General features: G+C 39.2%; 1 pseudogene; it reads left to right on the top strand.

Moving 5' to 3' along the window:
- Positions 1-2,771: 2,771 nt before the first annotated feature.
- Positions 2,772-5,182, top strand: LOC119511625 (annotated as a pseudogene).
- Positions 5,183-6,832: the final 1,650 nt, after the last annotated feature.

Below are 6,832 nucleotides of genomic sequence, written 5' to 3'. Positions count from 1 at the left end.
ACCAGGCAAACCAGGGCTGAAGGTCCAGCTCTGTCACTTAGAGTATGACATGAGCAGTACACTCAAATTCTCTGAGCCTTCACATCTTTAAATAATAAGATTATTATGAAGTGATTAAATGAGATGATTTAAGTGGTTACTACAGTACCTGGCACACAGTAACAATTCAATAATTGATAGTTGTCATTATTTTCAGGTATTACAAAGATGATGATGAATTGGAAAGAAAGCTTTTTGAAGAAGTCAGAGTGTGAGCTGGGCATTAAGACTAAGTAAGAATTAGTGAGGCAGAGGGAGTGAGGTGGGATAGGAGGATTCCATAAAGGGAAAGGGGTCATATGAGCAAAATCCTAGAGGCAGTCAAACAGGATGGTGTTACAGGTTGTGGTGGTGGGGCCACAAGATGACAGTTAGTCCAGTAGGAAAGTCACAACCCATTAGGACAACAGTAGATGTTTAAGTCAGGATCTCTAAGCAAACTTGCACAGAGGGATGTTCCAAGATGTCAACACCCTTTCTAAGCCCCTGGGTTCTCCTTACTTTTTAAATGTTAGACTCTGAGGAGGGATACAGAGCAAGTGTCACTCCTTGGCCTTTAAGTGGCATAAAATGTGTCTTTTGAAGAGTTAATTTTACTCCATAAATATTGACCACTTCTTATTTATGCATAATGAAGTCAGCAAAGACTAGAGGTAGAAGTTTGACATCTTCCCAGGACCAAATGAAAACTGCAAGTCCAAATTAGTACTTTTAGAAGAACACTTCAAAAGGGATTTTTCCAAAGCATACACAACCTTGTTTCATAATTCAGTGCTTGAAAGACAAGCCCATCTGACCTTGCAGATGCAACACCCAGAACACTGATAGTTCATCTTAAAGGTGTGCGTTTCAGGTACAGTGTTTTCTTGGCAGTTCTACCTGTCCCCCAAATTTAGCTTCCTGGGCATCTCATTTGTTCCAGACAAGGGAGGTAGCCAGAGTTAACCTGATACAGCTGTTGAATTATCCAACAATGTTCCCTGTCACACCCCTCCTCTGCATTGAAAACCGGCTGAAAGCCTCCTCAGTCAGGAAAACAGCATAGAGGGGAGGTGTAGGGAGCGTACTTGCCCCCTCAAAATATTAACATATGACCTACTTAAGTAATATCTAAACAAGAGACAACAATGTGGAAATTTTAGGAATGTGATAGTCTGAAATCAGCTATGTAAACTGAGACATATGTCGTGGTTCTATTTGTTCTTTGACAGTGTAAACATTGCATATTTTTCATTTGCTAAAAACTAATAAAAACTAGCCTTTTTCTAACAAGGAGATAAACTACTGTGTGTGGATTTTATCTCCCCACTCCAGTCATTTAATTTTTCTTACTCTCTCAGCTGAGTAGACCCTTGATATAATTTCAAGGGCTCCAGAATCACCCCATTTGCCTGTGACCCTCGCCTGACATGCACCCTATTTTAGATTAATTTTTTTTTAACTAGAGAAGCTCTGTAGGTCTACAGAAAAATCTTGCAGAAAATACAGAATTCCTCCTTTACACCCCCCCCACTCACCACCCCCCATTATTAACACCTGGCATTAGTTTGCTGCATTTTTAAAATTGATGAAAGAATATTATTATAATTGTATTATTAACTATACTCCATGGTTTACATTAGCGGGTCACTGTGTTGTACAGTCCTATGTTTTTTTTTTTATTCTAGTAACATATATACAACCTAAAATTGCCTCTTTTAACAAGAGCCAAATGATAATTCAGTCCTGTTAATTATGAACACAATGTTGTGCTACCATTACCACCATCCATTACCAAAATTCTTCCATCGGATTATTTCTTTATGTGAAGACGATATATACACTGTATCACAACAGATTGAATGCAGAAGCAGGCATGAGAATCCAAATGTCCTCTATTAAGCCAGACACTAAAGAGATTTGAAACATGTTTTCTCACTAAATTTTGTTTGTTTGTTTTGGGATATATTATTTTTCATGAAAGTTTTCCATTTTATGTTAAAATGTGATAGGCTCATTTTTGTTGTTTTTAAATTAATACATAAATATTCTAAATTTTCTTGTTTTTAAGGTCTAATCTAAATATATAATCTGTATTACCTAAAGCTCTTTAGGATCCTTGATAAATTTTAAATCTAAATATGGCCTGACACCAAAATGTTTTGAGAACTGCAGGTATGGTGGAGGGATAAGGCAGTTTGGGTCAAATCAACCCAGACTGCAGTCCTGACTGTGCCACTTATTAGTCGTGTGATCATAGACAAGTGGCTTTACTTCAATTGTGTGTGTGTGTGTGTGTAAAATAGCAAAAATAATATTTCCCTCAGAGGCTTATGAACATGAAACAAAGCAGAGTAATATCCACAATGTCTGGCACATAGGAGGAATGAAGGGGGAAAGGAAGGGGGCAGGGAGGAGGAGGGGAAAAGGAAAGAAGAAGTAGAAAAAGAAGGGGATGAGGAAGAAAATTTAGTTCCCTATCTTCTAAAAAGGCTTATATTCCCAGAATGTAATAATTCTGTATTAGTAGATCTAAAGGCAGACTCTTTTTAATGCAGTGAAGATCCTCTATTAGATAGTCTCAAGTTTTCTTAAAAAGAAAAATCTCTTTGTGTGAGTCTTTAGGAGCTAGAGGGCAGTTAAGGGATGTGAGGCTCAGGGCCATGTTAGTAACAGATTAATTCATCAATATGGAAAATACCTAATGTCTACTTAATAGCTTATAGGGTTGTTGTAATTCTTTTGCAAATTAAAAAAAAAAATCTGTTTGGGGGAAAAATATATAACAAAAGTGCATCTGATAGGTCCGGATGGAGGGCAGACAGGGTGGGATGGAAATGGAACATTTTCTCTCTCCCAGTCCCTCCCCAGAGTCAGGGCAGGTCAGGTCACGCCCTCCACAGGTTCTCTGCTTGTTGGCCTAGGCATCACATTAACCCTGCCCCCTCCAGGGTCCAGCCGTGCTGCCTCAGTACAATGACCAACGTTATGAAGACAGTGTACACTCTGCAGCCCCACTAAGTGCTGAGCCTGGCCTGCCTGTAGACACAAAAATTCAAGTCATTTCTAAGAGTCTGTTACCTGTTAAGTCCTAAGAAGTAGACATTTCCAGATTTCTTCATTAGAAAATTCAGAGAACAATGTTAAGAAAATTATCAAACTGAAATGACTGAATAGACAGACAAAAAATGAAGACACTGCCATAAGAAAGAATATTAGAAAAACCTACAAACCACTGAGTAAGCAGAAATCAGAGGAAGAACTCAAGGATAAAAGAACTAGCTCTTAGAGGCTGTAATCAATCAGTTGTACCTGAAGTTGACTGAAACAGGGAGAGCTGAAGGATCTGACCCAGAAGGTGGATGGAACTGCCGGAGAAGTTTCAGGACAACTGTTTAGCAATTTTGGAGAGCAAGGGCATCAACCCAGTTTTAGACAGCGAAATCCTGGCATCACAACAAGAATCCACTACAGATCACACGGACTCAATTTTGCTGTTGGAAACTTCACAAGATGAGCTGAAACTTTTTAATGAAACAGCCAAAAAGCAGATGGAGGAGTTATAGGCCTTTAAAGTTGAAGATGAAAGATGAAGAACGGATCCAGTTCCGAGAACAGTAAACCATATGTAACAATTAAATGATTTTTACAACAGTCCTTGAGGAAATAGAGCAGCTCTTAGAAAATGTGTTTTAAAAGGAGGTAGCCACAGGGCCCCTCTTGGAGATGAACTCTCAGAGGAAGCCCTTCAGGGCCATGATCTAAGACCCACCATCCCCTGAGGAAACCACTTCGGCAGTAGGATAAAGGACAGCTTTATGATGGAATGAAGGCCCCTCTTTTCAGCAGGTGTTCCCAACTTTCAGATTAGTCAGCTCTCCTGAGCCTCACACATAAATAGTGGTGGCCTTCCAAAGAGGGACCCAGAGGCTTGGATCAACCTCCCAGACAGCAAAGCAGCACACTGTTAGAATCTGGAGCTATATCGGCCACAGCTGGAGGATCTAAAAGATCACATTCAGATTTGCGCGAAGAAAACTTAATTGTACAGTGGAGTGCAGGTATTTGAGTATTTATTATCTGTTTTTAATTTATCTAATTGTAAGTATACACGGCTTAATTTTTAAAATGATCTCCATGTTTAACAACTGGCTCATGTTTAACAGGTGCTCCGCAGGAGACAGCACTGAGAAGCCATGCTGTCCCTTTCTAACTTGGAACACATTCTGTCCCATCCTGGTTGAGCTTCTATACCTCACTGTAAATTTGTGGTCTTGAAGTTGCTTGAAACAGTTTGGCTTAATAAATGGGCTGATGGTAATAACACTTACCTGAAACAATACACCTTGGAGCTTTTGATCTAAATCACTTCTAGTTTTTAAAAAGTGCTACTTTAAAATAAACACTTCTGTTAAAAAAAAAAAAATGTATCTGAGTAGATGTAAGTAACGTGAAGTTCTGAGAAAGACAGGTGGCATTCCATAATAGAACTGAGAGTGTGACCTTGGGTTTTCATAGAGTCATGCCTTTTAAAGAAAATGTCACCTTTATGATTAATGTTTTTTTGATTGAAATTTTTATTGAAATAAATATAGATTCACATGCAGTTGTGAAAAATACCACAGAGAGATCCCATGAATACTTCATGCAGTTTCCCCCAGTGGTAACGTCTTACAAAACTGCAGCACAATATCACAACCAGAATATTGATATTGATGCCATCCACCCATCTTATTCAGATTTCCTCAGTTTTACTAATACACATTTGTGCATGTGTATTTAGTTCTGTACAGTTTTATCACTTATGTAGGTCTACTCTAATCCACCACCACAGTCAAGATACCAGTTTCATCACTACAAGGACCTGACATGTTGCCTTTTTATAATCACACCCACTTTTCTTCCCTCCCCATTCCTAACTCTTGGCCATGCCACCGCTAGTCTGTTTTCCATTCCTAAAATTTTGTCAGTTCGAAAATGTTATATAAATGGAATCATATAGTATGTAACATTTTTGTATAAGCTTTTTTCATTCCGCATAATTCCCTGGAGAGTCATACAAATTGTTAAGTGTGTCACTACCTCATTCCTTTTTATTATTGAGTACTGTTCCATGGTATGGATGTACCACAGTTTGTTTAATCACTCACCTGTTGAAGGACATCTGGGCTATTTTCAGTTTGGAATAAGAATAAAGCTGCTGTGAACAATCATGGACAGCATTTTGTGTTTATTTATCTGGGATAAATGCCCAAGAGTATAATTGCTGAGTTGAATGGTAGCTGCATGTTCATTGTATAAGAAGCTCCCAAACTGTTTTCCAGACTGGCTGCAGCATTCTGCATTTTCACCAACAATGTGTAAGTGTTTAGTATCTCCACATCCTTGCCAGCATTTGGTGCTATTACTGTTTTTTGTTTCAGCCATTGTGAGAGGTGTGTAGTGATACCTCATTGTGGTTTTTGCCTTTCCCTGAAGGCCAGTGATGTTGAACAGCTTTTTTTGTGTTTGCGGTGAGCATATCCTTTTTGGTGAAATGTCTCTTCATGTGTTTTGCCCATTTTCTAATCAGATTAATTTTTTTTATGTTGAAAGGTTTATTTTTAAATGGCAATCTACTCACTTTTGTCTGTAGGAAGCCCACCTGTATTTTGCAAACTTTATTTAAAATGGAAGTCATCTTTACCCCATAGCAATTTTCAAACGCACTAAGGGATGTTCATTTCCACCTGGGCAATGCCAGCTTTTTAAGACTGCATCAGAAAAAAACAAAGGCAATCGGGCAAATTGATTCCATTGATTCTTAGGATTTTTTCCCCTTCTAGAACCAGGGTTTCATCTCTAGTTTATTAATTCCTACCCATTTCATTGAGGAGGGTGTCAAGCCCAGTAGGAGCTACCTTGAGTGAAGACATAGACTGAAGAGGCTTGCTTCAGTCCAGGGCATGGGTCCCTGTTCCCAATGATGGGAGGGGAGTGCTCTTCAGTGCTGATTGCTGGCTCACTCTGTATTAAGTGTGCCCAGAACATACTCAGCACTGGGAACTTCCAGAGAGGTCACAGGCCAGGAAGTGTGGGTGAGTTAAGCAGTAAAACTGCATATGCTTCTAAACTGCGATATTAGTGGCTAGGAAGTACAGAGGGCAGACAGTGTGGAGGTAGCTGCTATGTGAGTACAATTTGACCATAATCAGCAATCATAACAGCATTTCAGTCCTCTGTCCCTGCCTTATCAAGGTTTTTACTGTATCAGCACAGAACCAGTGCTCAACAACCGAGGCAGCTTTCTATGCCTGACAAAATATTTTAAAAATATATCTGAAACTGCTCTCTTTTGAACCTTTAATTCCACTGACTGCACATTCTTTATTAGTCATGCTGACCTTGTCCTTCTGAACACAGCTCTGCCAGTTGCTCAGAGGACCTGAATATGTGTTTTCTCCTTCAGAAAGAAAGAGAACTTTTCCATGTTTCATTTTATTTTCAGCTCCTCTTTCAGAAAAGACAAGCTGACACTGCAATGCAGTGATTGGCCGTGTTATTTTTAAATGAAATTTTAATGGCAAACAATTCGTTCCATCTGGGAAGAGGCCAATTGCATTTTCAGCAGCCAGGCACACATCAGGATGGATTATTTTCAGCATTAAAACAATTTTTTTTTTACTTAGATTCACATTACACTGGACATTCAGTGTCAGTGACATTTCCTGACCCTGAAGAGGGGCTAACTCTGACTGTTTATCTCATATCATCTCTTGAGACCACCTACCTCTCACACTGTCAAAGACTTTTTGCTCACCAGGCACCCAGGTAG

The sequence above is a fragment of the Choloepus didactylus genome, chromosome 16, assembly GCF_015220235.1.
Source record: "Choloepus didactylus isolate mChoDid1 chromosome 16, mChoDid1.pri, whole genome shotgun sequence".
Taxonomy (NCBI): domain Eukaryota; kingdom Metazoa; phylum Chordata; class Mammalia; order Pilosa; family Megalonychidae; genus Choloepus; species Choloepus didactylus.
Note: the sequence above shows the minus strand (reverse complement) of the source record. Positions and strands in the feature narration are given on the sequence as shown.